Source organism: Neofelis nebulosa, chromosome 5 (genome assembly GCF_028018385.1).
Source record: "Neofelis nebulosa isolate mNeoNeb1 chromosome 5, mNeoNeb1.pri, whole genome shotgun sequence".
Lineage (NCBI taxonomy): Eukaryota > Metazoa > Chordata > Mammalia > Carnivora > Felidae > Neofelis > Neofelis nebulosa.
This window is the reverse complement of record NC_080786.1, coordinates 148545907-148561263: the sequence shown is the minus strand read 5'-3', so window position 1 is coordinate 148561263 and position 15357 is coordinate 148545907. Positions and strand designations below refer to the sequence as shown.

General features: G+C 45.2%; 1 protein-coding gene across 2 annotated transcripts in view; it reads right to left on the bottom strand.

The window, feature by feature from the left end:
* KCNE2 (potassium voltage-gated channel subfamily E regulatory subunit 2) overlaps positions 1 to 15357 on the bottom strand; it is a 179476-nt gene that overhangs the window by 37501 nt on the left and 126618 nt on the right. For both annotated transcript variants that reach the window (XM_058731913.1, XM_058731914.1), the window contains one exon: positions 14687 to 14820. The gene's annotated coding sequence lies outside the window, so the exon portion shown is untranslated. The remainder of the gene's footprint in view (positions 1 to 14686; positions 14821 to 15357) is intronic.

The following is a 15357-nucleotide window of genomic DNA, read 5'->3' as shown; positions in this document are numbered from 1 at the left end:
GGCCAAAAGACTGAGGCAGTCATCCAGAAAACAAAATTGTTTTTGTCTGAATGTGCCGTTGGAGATACTCTGAAAAACAGGCTTTTCAGGTGATTATGGAACTTAAGCAAAGCCAGGCTCTTGCTTGAATTATCCACATAATTGCCCCAGTTCTCCCGTGTGATCATGCAGATACGACCTCGCAAATCTCCGGCTCATCTGAGCGAGCATTCGAAGTCAGGCAACAAGGGTAATGATGCCAATTTAATAAAGGAAGGACTAGGCTCTGCTGAGAATCCAGCTGTAGCAACAGCCTGGTGTTTAAGAATTTGTGTTTAAGGACTTCCTTTGGCAGAGGTTTGACGAATGTTTTTATTGCTAGTTGTCCACAATAATCCTGGAAGGTGTAGCTCCCGCCTTGAGGATCATTTTGGTCCCTGAACAAGCTTGTCATCTCGGATGTCTTTCCCTGCTGGGAGATCCCGTTTCCCTACTGCTGGGGGTGTCCATGGTGGGCCGGTTCCCGAATCAGCCGTCTGCACTGTATTAACCAACCTGGCTGCCACCTTGCAGAGTCAGTGTATTTCCTCTGAGACGCGCTTCCTGTCCCTGCCTTTGGCTAGCTAGGCAGTTACCCCCCTGAGGGGGGTATTGGATAGAGTATCCAAGCACCACCCCCACCAAGGCCACAGCCAGGACCCCAACAGGAAATAAGTGGCTTGGCAAGATATGATCATTCAAGGAGGAGATCATTACGAAGAGGTGGGCTGGCCGAACGGGACCCTGAGGGCTGGTGCAAGAGTGCAGCGTTGACACTGTCTTGGCTTTTCCATCCGTCTGACCACACAAGGGAGGCAGCGGTCCCCAGAACACAGAACATGGAGCAGGCCACCTTGGGAAGAGCTGCGAGGGACATAGCCTGCCAAGACCAACCTTAGAGCAAGGGGCCAGGGAATTCAGACTAGGTGCCATCCCACTGCTAGCCTCTGATCTTAACTGAGCACCCTCCTAGCTGAACTCAACCAGAAGGGGGAATCTCCTCCATCCCATCCATGAGCCCATACAGGTCAGGCCCTCAGGGCAGAAAACAGGGGTGGAAGAGGGCGGAGGGTGGAAGCAACATGGTGAAGAGAGAGATCCTGCAAACAGAGAAGTCAAAACTCAATTGTACAAAGGAACCCAGCTTGCAAATTCAGAATGGAGTTTCCTTGGGTCTTGTAACCATACTCTAGATCCCAACAAGAGTCAGCTGGTATAGAACCTAGAATCTGCTGGCTTCACAGGTCTGAGAGGATATTTTTTTTTTTTATTTTTTTATTTTTTAATATATGAAATTTACTGTCAAATTGGTTTCCATACAACACCCAGTGCTCATCCCAAAAGGTGCCCTCCTCAATACCCATCACCCACCCTGCCCTCCCTCCCACCCCCCATCAACCCTCAGTTTGTTCTCAGTTTTTAACAGTCTCTTATGCTTTGGCTCTCTCCCACTCTAACCTCTTTTTTTTTTTTTTTTTCCCTTCCCCTCCCCCATGGGTTTCTGTTACGTTTCTCAGGATCCACATAAGAGTGAAACCATATGGTATCTGTCTTTCTCTGTATGGCTTATTTCACTTAGCATCACACTCTCCAGTTCCATCCACGTTGCTACAAAAGGCCATATTTCATTCTTTCTCATTGCCACGTAGTATTCCATTGTGTATATAAACCACAATTTCTTTATCCATTCATCAGTTGATGGACATTTAGGCTCTTTCCATAATTTGGCGATTGTTGAGAGTGCTGCTATAAACATTGGGGTACAAGTGCCCCTATGCATCAGTACTCCTGTATCCCTTGGATAAATTCCTAGCAGTGCTATTGCTGGGTCATAGGGTAGGTCTATTTTTAATTTTCTGAGGAACCTCCACACTGCTTTCCAGAGCGGCTGCACCAATTTGCATTCCCACCAACAGTGCAAGAGGGTTCCCGTCTCTCCACATCCTCTCCAGCATCTATAGTCTCCTGATTTCTTCATTTTGGCCACTCTGACTGGCGTGAGGTGGTATCTGAGTGTGGTTTTGATTTGTATTTCCCTGATGAGGAGCGACGTTGAACATCTTTTCATGTGCCTGTTGGCCATCCGGATGTCTTCTTTAGAGAAGTGTCTGTTCATGTTTTCTGCCCATTTCTTCACTGGGTTATTTGTTTTTCGGGTGTGGAGTTTGATGAGCTCTTTATAGATTTTGGATACTAGCCCTTTGTCCGATGTGTCATTTGCAAATATCTTTTCCCATTCCGTTGGTTGCCTTTTAGTTTTGTTGGTTGTTTCCTTTGCTGTGCAGAAGCTTTTTATCTTCATAAGGTCCCAGTAATTCACTTTTGCTTTTAATTCCCTTGCCTTTGGGGATGTGTCGAGTAAGAGATTGCTACGGCTGAGGTCAGAGAGGTCTTTTCCTGATTTCTCCTCTAAGGTTTTGATGGTTTCCTGTCTCACATTCAGGTCCTTTATCCATTTTGAGTTTATTTTTGTGAATGGTGTGAGAAAGTGGTCTAGTTTCATCCTTCTGCATGTTGCTGTCCAGTTCTCCCAGTGAGAGGATATTTTGACTTTGGTTCCGATAAGTTATCATCGCCTTAGGAAGCTATAGAAATTGCTATCTTGTATAGTCGCTGAAATCTCGGGAATGGGTAAAAATAAAAACGAGTAGGAAAATAATAAAGAAACAGCTCCATGATATACTAGCACTTTTATCACTGTTTTAAGAGTAATTGTAACAAAGTGTCATTATCACCATGATAATAACATATACGTTTTTTGAAGTGTATAAAGAACCCGATATGGTAGAATTGTGATTTTAATTGGATGATAAGGCAAATTTGATTAAAGAAGTTCGTAATCAATGTTTAAATGTCAGGGACTTTTCTAATTTGGAAATTCCTAAGTTTTATGTTATTGGTTGGGTAAATGGTGTTTGGATTTTTACAGGAACAGTATTTAATAGGCTTATGGGATTAATAAATCATGCATTAGATTAAGCACACGTAGTATTGAGTGTGGCTTTTTATGGTCAAATCCATTGGACGTTCACAGGGCCACTCTCATGTTACTATGGACGTTGTCACGTAAGGTCCAAACCAAGTCCCTTCATGGCTGTGATGCATCGATTGATTCCTACGGGGATTTCTCATCCTAATTCTTTACTGCTAGACCCTCTTTTTGGTCTCTGATGTGAGGCCTCGTTCTTGCCCTACTATTATTTGGGGGTATGTATGCCTTGAATCCCCGACTAGACTGTAACCTCAGGGAGACCAGAACTTCTCCAGAAACAATCTTCATTTCTTTTCCATTTTCCATTTCTCCAAGCCCAGTGCTAGACACATAGTAGGTAGTCACTACATGTTTGCTATTCGTTTGTTTGTTTTTAGACATGTGTGCAATGGTTGTTATTACGCTACAGGTACCCCAATAAACAAAATAACATTTTCTGTCAAGGAAGGAGTTAATATAGAGGATTCAGATGCGGCCAGCTTGAGTATTTAGTGATGAGAACGTTTTATTGGTACTTACGGGACTTCCGTAAAAATACTTCCTCAATTCTAGGATGACCTTTGTGCCCTTTCTCTATTTCACCCTCACTATCGTGCAGAGACTCATTCAGCACCACGGACTTCTTAGGCTCTGGGGTTCTCTAAAGGTATAAGGTACAACTTCTTCTGAGGAGGCTCAAACCTTGTTAACAGAATTCATCTATTAAGGAGATGTCCTACGAATATCTACTGTGTGTCCAGCGTGCGCTAGGTCCTGGGAATACAGAGAAAGACGCAGAGTCTCTGCCCCCTTACAAGGTCATGATCTAGTCAGCCTCGCACAAAACCATACGCCGTGTGTTCCGTGAGATGTGAGTGACAATAAATGTTCTTATTAGACTTGAGAAGGAAGCCACCATGGTGTGACTGAGTCGTTGGGAAAGTTCCGGGAAGGAGGTGGCAGGGTGGTGAGGCAGACCTTAGGGAATCAAGGGCGGAGGGTGGAGGTGGGAGATGTCTTCTTACTCGAGGCGGGTGAACAAGGTAGTAACGGAAGTAGAAGCGGATTCTGTTCTGGCCACACTGCAGCACGGTGGCCCCATTGCCCCAGGGTAACTGCTGAGAATGGAGCTCTGCGGAAGTGATACGAGCCGACCAGAGCCCGCTGAGGGCCATCTAGGAAGGGATGACAGGGTGTCAAGTCCCCGTCAGGGGTTGAGAGTAGATCCACAGGCAGCACGATGACAACATGACGTGTCGGAGGTGGTGTTTTTAGTATCAGACATTCCTTCCTGCTCGCTAGGTCCTTCTTCTAGTCTATCAGTTGGAACGTTCCAAAGGTGGGATTTTAAAAACCTGACCCAGCCAAGGTGGAGGTGGGCTGTGGAATGGGATAAGAGGCATGGGGAGTCAGTGAGGGAGGGGCTACTCTACTTTAGGAAGAATCACTCCCCGTGAGCATTCCTGAAAGGGGGCAAGCCTGGAGGGAGGAGGTGCCTCCATGCCAAGCCTGAGGGCTGGAGAAGCAAAAGCTGGGCGGCGTGTCAATGGGGCAAATGGCCCAGTCCCCTGTCAGTTTCCCTGAATCCACATCAGTGTTGAGAGTAGCTGGATGATCCCCGTGTGCCCCAGAGTAAGAAGTAATAGAGAGAGAGAGAGAGAGAGAGAGAGAGAGAGAGAGCCAGAGCTTGAGGGCCCAGGAGGATACTGTGGTGACATACATTGCCGAGGACAGGGACCTGACAGGAATGACAGAAGCCTCGGAGTGTGCCACTGTGTGTGGAGGGTGATGAGTGGTAACCGGATGCCAGACCCTCACCCCCACCACCTCCCGGCATAAGAATCCCGGGGGGAAAGGGAAGAACAGGGCAGCAGAAGGATCTGAGATGACCCTGAGTTCACAGACATTTCGGTTTCCACTACGTGGCAAACTAAGAGCCTGAAATAGAATGTACAGGTGGTTATTTTGAAAATTAAAATAATGAACGTCTCTGAGTTTGTGATCTGAGATTTGTGCCACACGTTTAAGACTAGAAGGAAAAGCAGAGACACTGAAATAGACACAGAAAAGTAGGACAAAACCCCAAAGAGATAGGTGATGTCACAGAAGTCAGGGGAAGGAAGAGATCCATGAACTGGGTCGCAGCAGGGGAGCATCCAAGGAGCTGATGCCTGAAGAGCCAGGCATGAGCCACGGTCCCCCCAAGTTGGCTGTGAGAAGTGAGGCAGTGGGCTCTCAGGGCACAGAGACCACCCGCACAACGCTTCCCTCGGCCTTACCAGCCACCTCTGGGTGCACCTAGTCATGTACCTTGAACTGGAGACACCGTTGCCTGCCCCGTTCTTCGGGGGACAGACCATTTAGCCCTTTTTTGATCCCAATACAAGCCTCCTTGTCAGGAAGTTTGACCGGACTCAGCATACATATTGAAAAGCAAACATGAGGTGGACTTGGTCCAGTTTGAAGGTCATAGAGCAGCTGACTGAATATAACGCTTCAAAATGGAAGGGGACGGGGCGTCTGGGTGGCGCAGTCGGTTAAGCGTCCGACTTCAGCCAGGTCACGATCTCGCGGTCCGTGAGTTCGAGCCCCGCGTCAGGCTCTGGGCCGATGGCTCGGAGCCTGGAGCCTGTTTCCGATTCTGTGTCTCCCTCTCTCTCTGCCCCTCCCCCGTTCATGCTCTGTCTCTCTCTGTCCCAAAAATAAATAAAAAACGTTGAAAAAAAAAATTAAAAAAAAAAAAAACAAAAAAAAACAAAACAAAATGGAAGGGGACGAAGGGAATCAGGTAAGCTTGGGACAACTGTCAGCTCGTCGATCTGACACTGTGACCAGAATTGGTCATGATGCTGTAGGCCAGTGACTACACTCCAGTCCAGTGTCGATGACCCACGCACTGATTCCCCATATAACTTTGGGCAAATCACCTACTTCTCTGGGTCTCACTTTCCTCCTCTGTAAAAGAGCCACCCTGTATCCTCAGAGATTTCTTCTGTTCTCTCCACCGTTGTCAGTGTTTTGTCCTTGGCTACTGGCATATTATTGTTCAATGCAAAGTGCTACAGCTGTCGATTGACCAAACCATGAGGACGTGTTGTCCGGTTAGTGTGGGTTTGGTGAAACGAGCACGCCTATACCCTGTTGGTGAGGATATGATTCTAGAGGACAATGTGACAATAAGTAACAAAAGCCTTGAGAAAATTGTTGTAGCTGTGACACAGCGATCCCATTTCTAGACGTTTAGCCGGGAAATAATCCCAGGCATGTGAAAAGATACGTAGGCAACGATGGATGTTCATAACTAGGAGAAAATTGGAAACAAATGCCAAACAATAGGAGATGATTATCTAAATTATGATACATTCACACAATAGAATACCATGTGTAAAATTATCCATAAAATTATACTGTAGGTGCACATTTATTGCCACGAGGAAATGTGTATAATATTACGCAGGACAGGGGGTTACAATGAGACCTGATCTTTGCAGCATTATTTGTTCCATTTATAAGAATAAAAAATAAAGGAGAAGGATGGTGTGAGGGTAGAGGTGGTTTTCATTTGCTTCTTTGTGCTTCTCTGTGTTTCCTGAGTTTTCTGCAATGAATGTGAACTATGTTTGCAATCACGTTTTCAAATACGTCTTTTATAGAGGGCATTTTTCTCCCAGCTCCTCTTTGTATTCTGATGCCAATTAATCTCTCAGAAATATGTCAGTAAGTGCTTCATCGACAAAGGGTCTTTGTCTCTGCCCGGCTCTCAGTCTTCTGGAATGTGGCTTTCCCAGATGTTGAGGAACTTCAGGTGGGTTTTGGTCACATGGTCACATGGTTGGGATGTTTTCGGAGAGAAAGGTGAGAGGGGCTGGGGGTGGCTCCATCAGATCGGAGGACAGAGTGAAAAGAGTTCAGCAGGAGCTGTCTTCTCTCCACCACTGCTAAGTTGAGCGTAAGAACCTCCAGCTCTACAAACAGGGGCCAGGGTGGGTGTCTGTCCATCAGGATTGGGCAGCTGGTAATATTTTTGGAGACGAGATTACAAAGCATTATGTCTACATGCCGAGCATGGAAGCGGCTCCCCTCTCTCGCGGATCGCCAGCTTCCCCAGCTTCAGAAATCTTGTGCCGTCTCTTCAGCGGATCCACTATATTCGACTGGTTTCGAGCAAATCACCAAGGCCAGCGAGATTCAGGGGGAGAGCAGTTAGACGTTGTCTCTTGGTGGCAGAGTGGCAGGGCCACATTACGGAAGAGCGCAGGGGGTGACGTCTGTTGCGTCTGCCTGGCGCAAGGCCTTCTGGAAAGGAACAGCTGGTGCCTGTCGACGTGTGGATCTATTGGTCTGGCATTTCCAGGCCTTCTAGTTTTCAGGAGCAGCCCGCAAAAGTCTTGAGTTTTATCTGAAATCGTTTCTTTTTTCATCTTGGCGGCAAATTCCAAACACGTTAAGGACACTTCAGAGCCGCTGGCCGATGTCACTTCTTCCATGTTTCCCCTTATCTCCTCGTGAGAGCCCTTGCCCCTTCTTTAAGTGGTGGTGCTTCTATCTACCCCATAAACACAAGTTTTCAGCTTTGCCGTGGAGTGGGGGGGAAGGTAACAGAGGATGCTGCTTAGAAAACGGATGGTGCTGAGGGCAGGGGGAAGATGATGACGACGACCCTGGGCAGGACACCAGGGAGGACCAGGCTTCTAGAGCAGAGAACGGCAAGGCAGGCTGAGGTCATCCTTGATCAGGAGAAGAGGTCTTCTTCTCTGAAGGGAAGGAAGGAGGAAAAGAGGAGGGGGGTTCTCCCAAGGTGTCCCAGCCCTTTGTTGAGTGTGGATTATGGCCATCGGGAAGCCCGACTATGATCCTCTTTGGTGCTTACCTTCTAAGCGGGTCCCCCTGTCTTCTTGGTGGGGCCCAGGCATGTGCTGAGAATGTGGCCCAGGGGAGTCCCAGGGGTAGGAGGAGGCACTGTGGGCAGTGTTCTGGGGGCTCTCTGGTGTTGCTCATCAGCCACGTAGGAATTTCCGAGCACAACCCTGCGAGCAGGCACCCACGAACAGGGACCTTTTGAGGCTTGGGGGCAGGGACGCAGGGACACTGAACATGATTCTGGGCTGAAGATTAGGGCAGAGGAAGGCCAATGGAGTGAGGTATGAGTGGCTTCTAAATAGTGGCTCCAGGAGAGGGCCAGTGGAGCCCGGGGTGAGGACATGCTCAGGGCACAGTCTCCTCTTAAGAAGCTGGGGGAACACCTATGATTGAGCCCAGAGGCCATGCCCACCTGCCAGTTCTGCCACGGGCCAGCTCTGTCCCTGCACCCATAGCCAGTTGAGTGACAGGGCTCCCTGGTCAAGAGACAACGTGGGCCTGTACCTCTGGGGGAAAAAGTGCCACAAACTGTCAACTCCCACTTTAAGGAACCGGTACAGAATTGATGATGCTAACCAACTCTTGGTTTAAAAAGAGAAATAAAGTATGTGACTACTGTATTTATTCCAGTTATTAAGGACCTGAAGGAAAATTAACAGCTGCAACTTAACTGAGCAGAATGTGTGATTTAACATTCTATAGCCATATAACCAGCAAGGGCTTTATTGAAACTCCTGGGTTGTTTTTTTCTTTAGGAGACTGCTGTCAGAACCAGGCTATAACAGAACACGCAAAGATTCACAGAGAAGAATATTAGAATGCGTCGGTCGGTGAACAAAAAAGGCTAAACATATACTCAAAAGCAAGAGAACAATTTTTCTGAGCCTATAGATCCAGAAAAGCACATCAGCTCTCTATTGGCTACCTTATGTAAGAGTATTCAGAAAGTTGCTTTGTCTCTGTGAAATAAGGCATACCTTCCCAAATTTCATTTCCAAACTTAAATTTGAACCTGGAATAAAATTTAATTCCCCACTCACCATGCTATGCATCTGTTGGAAGAAAATTTGAAACAAATTTTCTATTGTACGGCAAAATCAATGCCAATTCATCCTGGTGTTTCTAATCAACATGCCTTATTTTCTTCTCTGTTCCCATAACTTATAATTATTTGTGGTACACTCCAAACAAACCCTTCTGTTCTTCTCCTTAGTGTCTCCTTCTGGCTTGCAATTTATATATGTGGAAGTCATTTGAGGCTGGAGATCACTGATCTATCACTAGGCAATTCTCTGGGTCTTCAAGACCCCCTGCCATTCAAAAAATTCGGAGCTCTATCCCTTGGCTCCTGATAGCTCAGGTAGAATATCTTAGGGATTAAAATTTTAATTAGAAGTCAAACATGGAGCCATACGGTTTCTCAAATTGGACTTTGAGAAAACAAATCATTGTCTTGGTGCCACCGCTGTTCCCTGCTAAAATAATTTCCACAAATGCTGGAGGACTAAAATATTTGATTCTTGTTCAGAAATCTCATCCAATAACTTAACATTGGCACATTCCCACCTGGGCCTTCGGCGTGAGGCTGCCTCTCACCCAGCCCTGACATTCTCCCATTCTCGATCCCTTTGGGGTTGTTTAAAATATATAGGCATATTTTCAGCTTGAAAATATTGAAAACATTTCCAATAAGTTTTTATAATTACTGAGGTTGAGTTTTGGAGAGCAAGCTTCTCAAGTGGGCATCAGACCAGGGAAATTCTTGAGAAACCAGCCAGACCTCCTGCACCTGAAATGCTGGGGGCAGAGTGGGGACTGAAGCTAAAGTTCATGTCCACAGCAATCACAACCCAGAACCTTCCTGCTTGCCTTCATCTCTTCCTTAATCTAAACGATGTGAGTCAAGGGGCAGCAACCCAGAACTAAGGAGCCAGGCACTCTCCACTGCTTAATTTAGGCAATTATGTGGTTGAATCAAAAGACAACAGAAAGACCCAGAAAAACACTCACAGCAAGATAATCCATTGCATATTAGCGACTGGGTTGGAATCTCTTTTCCTCTGGCTGTAGTGGACCCAGGTGATGTGAATTGGTAATATGCTTTCATATTACAATTTTTCCCAGTGCTGAGTAGAGAAATGTGATTTTGTGGTCTCTCAAGCCATTCAACACCACTGCTTTTTGGCAAACAGAAAAATGCTTTCCTGCAGCACTCATTTCTATATCCCACTGGACTGAATTTGCACAACTAAGGGGAAAAGCCCCACAAACTCATGAGATGCTGCATGGCCGTTAGGTTTTCATCGGTCTTCAATCTTTCTCCATTGTATCTCCAAAAATGTCAACGAGTGTTGTGAAATCTTCCACACAAAACTGATTTTAATTCACTGTAGTCAAAAACAAATAAACATACCACAATTTGGGGCGGGGGGAGGGGTGGTAAGGGAAAGGTTGTGAAATAATCGTTTTCCATCGTAGGTGGTCACAACACCCCCAAAGTTAGGGACGCTGCCTGGGAAGTACTATCTGAAGATTTATTTACCTGCTTGTTCGATGTCAGGATTAGAAAACAGACTTACAACTGAAAGGAGGGGCAGACAGAGTCTGGTAAGGGGGGAAAGCAAGACTGTGAGCAGGAAATGGCTCTGACATAAGATGGCAACAGGTGGGGCTGGGGAGTGGGGTTTTAAGAAGACAACATTCTCCAAAGAGGGAACTATGGGGGCAGGGGGCAGAGCTATGGAGAGAGCGTTAAAGGAGGCTTAGACCCCCCCCCTCTCCATTCGGGCCACGCACAGACCTTTGAGAAGGACCAAGTTTTGTCAGTCACTATGCAATTTAGAAAAATTAAGCCATCCCTTCCCTTACCCTTCCTCCTTTATTTTCTTCTGCATTCGAAGACAAATTGAAGTGATTTCTAAAGAGAAGTTGTAAAAAGAAGTGGTATAGTATCTAAAATATAATTTCAGAGAGATCTAATGTGAAATAAAACTATTTTACAAGACGAGCACAACCCAATTACCTTTCTTAAAGCAATACTGCTTTATCTGCTGTATCACCTTGGAAAGGGCTTCTCTGCTCCTGAGTGGTTAGAGCTGTAGGCCTGCGGATATCCAGCCAGGATGTACCCATAAGGCATAGCACCCATAGTCCGTTTTGACTGGTTGATACAAGCCATTAAATATTTTTATTAGTGATATGGATGCTTTCACAATCTGAGAGGGGTGAGGTTTAGACCACAACAAAATGAAGAACATTTGAGTTCCAGGAGGTTGAGTTGGAATCCCTGTTCCATTACTAACAGTGGGAACTTGACCTTCCTTTCCTCCCTTCCCCTTTCCTCTTACCCACAGTGATACATAACATCTCAGGTAACTTAAACAGCATCAACCAATAACCTCTCAAACTGGAATGCCAACAGCCTTTCTTGTCCATTGGTCGCTTTTCAAGCGGGTGAAAAAGAAGCCAACCAATAAACACCAATACAGTAGGGTCTGTGTCTCCAGAGGCCTTTACCTTTAAGATAAACTTTCCTAAGTCAGTATTCGGATCCCTTTGTCAGCCCACATTGGCACTGAAATTGGCAAGGCATTGCTATTCTCTTATAAAATATACAATGTCCTTAACAAGGAGATTATGTAGCTTCCTCTTATGTCTGTTGAGGTATCAGTTTGTAGCCAGGCATCCGGTTCCCCTTTGTATCTTTGTCCTTTCAAGTCTGATAAGGATTGCTCATCAATTATGTACTTCTCCCTCCCGGGGTTGGGGTGGAGGTGGGGAGTCCTTTGCCTCCAAGCCCAGAGAAAAATTCACTACCTGAGATAGGCCAAGCTCTCCGTGTTGTTACGTTAGTTTCTTCCATATTATGAAAGAGAATTTTCAAAGCTCAGTTTCACAGCCTGTTGGAGTTTTATGGTGACGTCTCCGGGTGATGCTCACGTTTGCGTTTGCATAAAAAGCTCTTTATATTTTTACGTATAAAAACTTGTAAATGCAGGATAGCTGTCTTCACATTTTGAAGGACATTCCTGTCAAAGGAGCACTGGATTTCAGTTCTGTTGCTCCAGAAGGAAGAAATGGAACCAAGGGGTGGAGTCTACAGGAACAGATTTCTTCTCAAAGTTAGAAAGCATTTTCCTTAATGGTTTGAGCTGCTGACAAATGAATGGAACCACTTGCTTCAGAACAGTAGGGCTAGTCACTGGCACTGGAAGAAGACACCCTTAACACATTATTTCAAGAGACTGGACACCATTCATGAGGGAAGTGAAAAGGGGCTTTGGCACCAAATGATCACTACGGGTCTTTCCAATTCAAAGACCCCTGGGACCTCCCAACTTTGAGGAGTCGGTTGGAGAGTGGAAGTTAGCCCACTCTGTAGAACACAGCATACTCACGAGAATACTTGTCTTCTTTTGTTCAAGTCTTCCTTTACTTCTTTTAGTAGAGTTTTATAGCTTATGATTGTATTTATATAAATACCAGGGCTTTTTTGTTTGGTTTGGCTTCCGCTTTCTGAGATTTAAAAGTTACAGTAAAATAAAGGAGTAACTTAGACTTCCGTATTTCCACAATTCAGAATGAACAGATGTTAGCTTTTTTGTCTTATTTGCTTCTTATCAATTTTTTGGAAGAGAAAAAGAAGGAAGAAAGGAAGGAAGGAAGGGAAGGAGGGAGGGAGGGAGGGAGGGAGGAAAGGGGAGGAGCGAGCCAAGGAGCGATATTAACCAATGTCCCCAAACCAGTAACTCCCCACCTATTCTTCCTGACATCCCTCTAGAGACAAAAATGTTCTTGTATCACTTTAAAAACTTTTATTGTTAGATAGATGTGCATCTGTTAAAACACACACGCGTGCACACACACTGTGTAGTTTGGTCTTTAGCGCATACAAGTATAAATCCCATCAATCTGCATCTTGCTGTTACACTCTACCTTCTGTTTGTAACATCTACTAGGGCTGATATAGACCAATTTTATTTATTATTTTTAATTGCTGTCTGGTATTTCATCATAGAGAATACCACATTTTCTGTATTCCTGTATTGGGAGATGTTTCAGTCACTTGCTTTTTGTCCCTGCCATTACAAAAACATGCTGCACTGACACTGTTGTGTGCAAGATGCTTATGATACTATGCAGGAGGCTGTCTCGTGTGTATCCCAAAGCACAATTTCTAGCACACAGGGTAAACACGTTTTCCTAGCTGCCACCAAACTTTTCTCCTCGGGGCTTTTACCAATTCACATTTCCAGCAACAATTTATTATTTCTCCTACAACCTCGCCAACAGTTGAGATAGCCCACCCCTTAAATTTTACGAATACAATGAATGGAAAGTGGTCTCCTTTTGTGTTGTTTCTTTGCCTTCTCTGGGCTTGAACATCTTTTTTGTTTGTTTCCTTATTTGTTGGCCATTCACATCTCCTTTTCAGACAACTGGTTCATTTTTTCTACTTTTTTTATTTTGTGTTTTTGTATGTTCATTCCTAGTCTATTAAATGTGTCTCCTAGTCTGTTTTTAATCTTTGGCCAATAGAAGGCTACAGGCTTTTTCTGTACAGAATTTTAAAATTTGACATAGTTAAATCTATCTTTCTCTTTATTGTTGGGACTTTATAATTTTTGGGGGGGGGTTTCCTCTACTCTAAGATCATGTAGGCGTTGTCCTTTATTTTCTTTATTAGTTTTTGAAGTGTGTTTTTTCACATTTAGGTCTATAATCCATCCGGTGATGTATGTGTAAAGTGTATGATATGAAGTAGGGATTTAATTGCATTTATACAGCCCTCCCTCCCCTCCACCCCACAACTGCCCGATCCCATAAGATTTTCCTAGGATTGTTTCTGCCATTCCAGAGCTGGCCTGTCCTCATCTTAGTTTAATGGTCTCTGCAACATATTCTTGTGGGCCAGAAGGTGACAAAGCAAGACAGTTCCAATGGACTCGTATCATAGTACACTTGAGTGTACCGAAGCAGAAAGAACGTGGAATTATGGTGAATAGTCTTGACATGTCACTTCAGTGGTCTACACAGTCTGATCTGTTTTGCTGGCACAGACTCTCTCCCACCTGTAGCTAGTATAGAGGTTACGGGTTGGAATGTGTCTCCCCCACGATTCATATGTTGGAGCCTGAACCCCCGGTACCTAGGGAAATGACCAGAAACCGGGCCTGTGAAAAGGTAATTAAGTTAGGGGCTGCTGGGTGGCTCAGCGAGTTAAGTGTCAGACTCTTGATTTCAGCTCAGGTCATGATCTCACAGTTCTCGAGATGGAGCCCCGTGACGGGCTTTGCACTCACAGTGCAGAGCCTGCTTGGGATTCTCGCGCTCCTCTCTCTCTGCTCCTCCCCTGCTCATGCTGCTCTCTCTCTCTCTCTCTCTCTCTCTCTCTCTCTCTCTCAAAATAAATACACTTAAAAGGTAATTAAGTTCAAATTGTTTTTTGGTAATTTTAGGACGGGTCCTCATCCAATATTACTGGTGTCCTTATAAGAAGAGGAAATTTGGACACAGACATGTGCAGGTACAGAGGAAAGGCCATGTGAGGACACGGCAAGCAGGAGGCCGCCTGCAAGACAAGCAGAAAGGTCTCAGAAGATACCTTTCTCTTGGGCTTCCAGCCTCTAGACCTGTGAGAAAATAGACTTCTGTTGTTTAAGCTCCCAGTCTGTGGCACTTTGTATCAGCAACCCTAGAACACTAATACTGTAGGATAATCCCCAACAAAGATGTATGAAGACGTCAGTAATTAGATAGATTTAAGCCTCTCACCATGTATTTTTCACTTAGCATAAGTACGTGAAAAATCCACAAACAATTCTACTATGAGCTCACCCGAACAGGGGGGATGGCGGTCGGGGAAACTGTATGAAGATTCACGCGGAGCCATCAATTTGCCAAGTCATTCCTCTCTCAGGCTAGCAGGCGTGATCTGATCGCTCACAATACGTTGTATTAGTTTCTTATTGCTGCAAAAACAAATTAAAACAAACTTAGGAGCTTAAAACAAATTTAGCGTCTTCCCGCGTGGGAAGTAAGAAATCCTGAAATAGGGGTGTTGGCGAGGCCGTGCTCCACGCTTCTGGAGGCCACAGAAGAGAACTCACTCTCGTGCCCTTTTCAAGTGCCTAGAGGCCACCTGGGTCCCTTGGCTTAATGCTTCTTCCTCTGTCATTACAGTCACCACTCTAGCCTTTGATTCTGCCTTCACATCTCCTTTTCAGATTCTGACCCTCCAGCCTCCCTCTTGGGAGGACCTGTCTAACTCACTGGGCCTGCCTGCATAATCCAGGGCGATCTCAAAAACCTTAACATAATCCCATCTGCACAGTCCCTTTTTTGCCGCGTATGGTAACTCATTCACAGGTTCAAGGGAACATCCTCGGGGGGCCATTATCCTGTCTACCACAGTTGCAAAACGGTTCAGGAGAGTAATTTTATAAGAAAATAATTCTGTTGTGTTCAAAAGTAGAGAATTTTTAAAAGAATGGAAGTCCTGAAAGGCT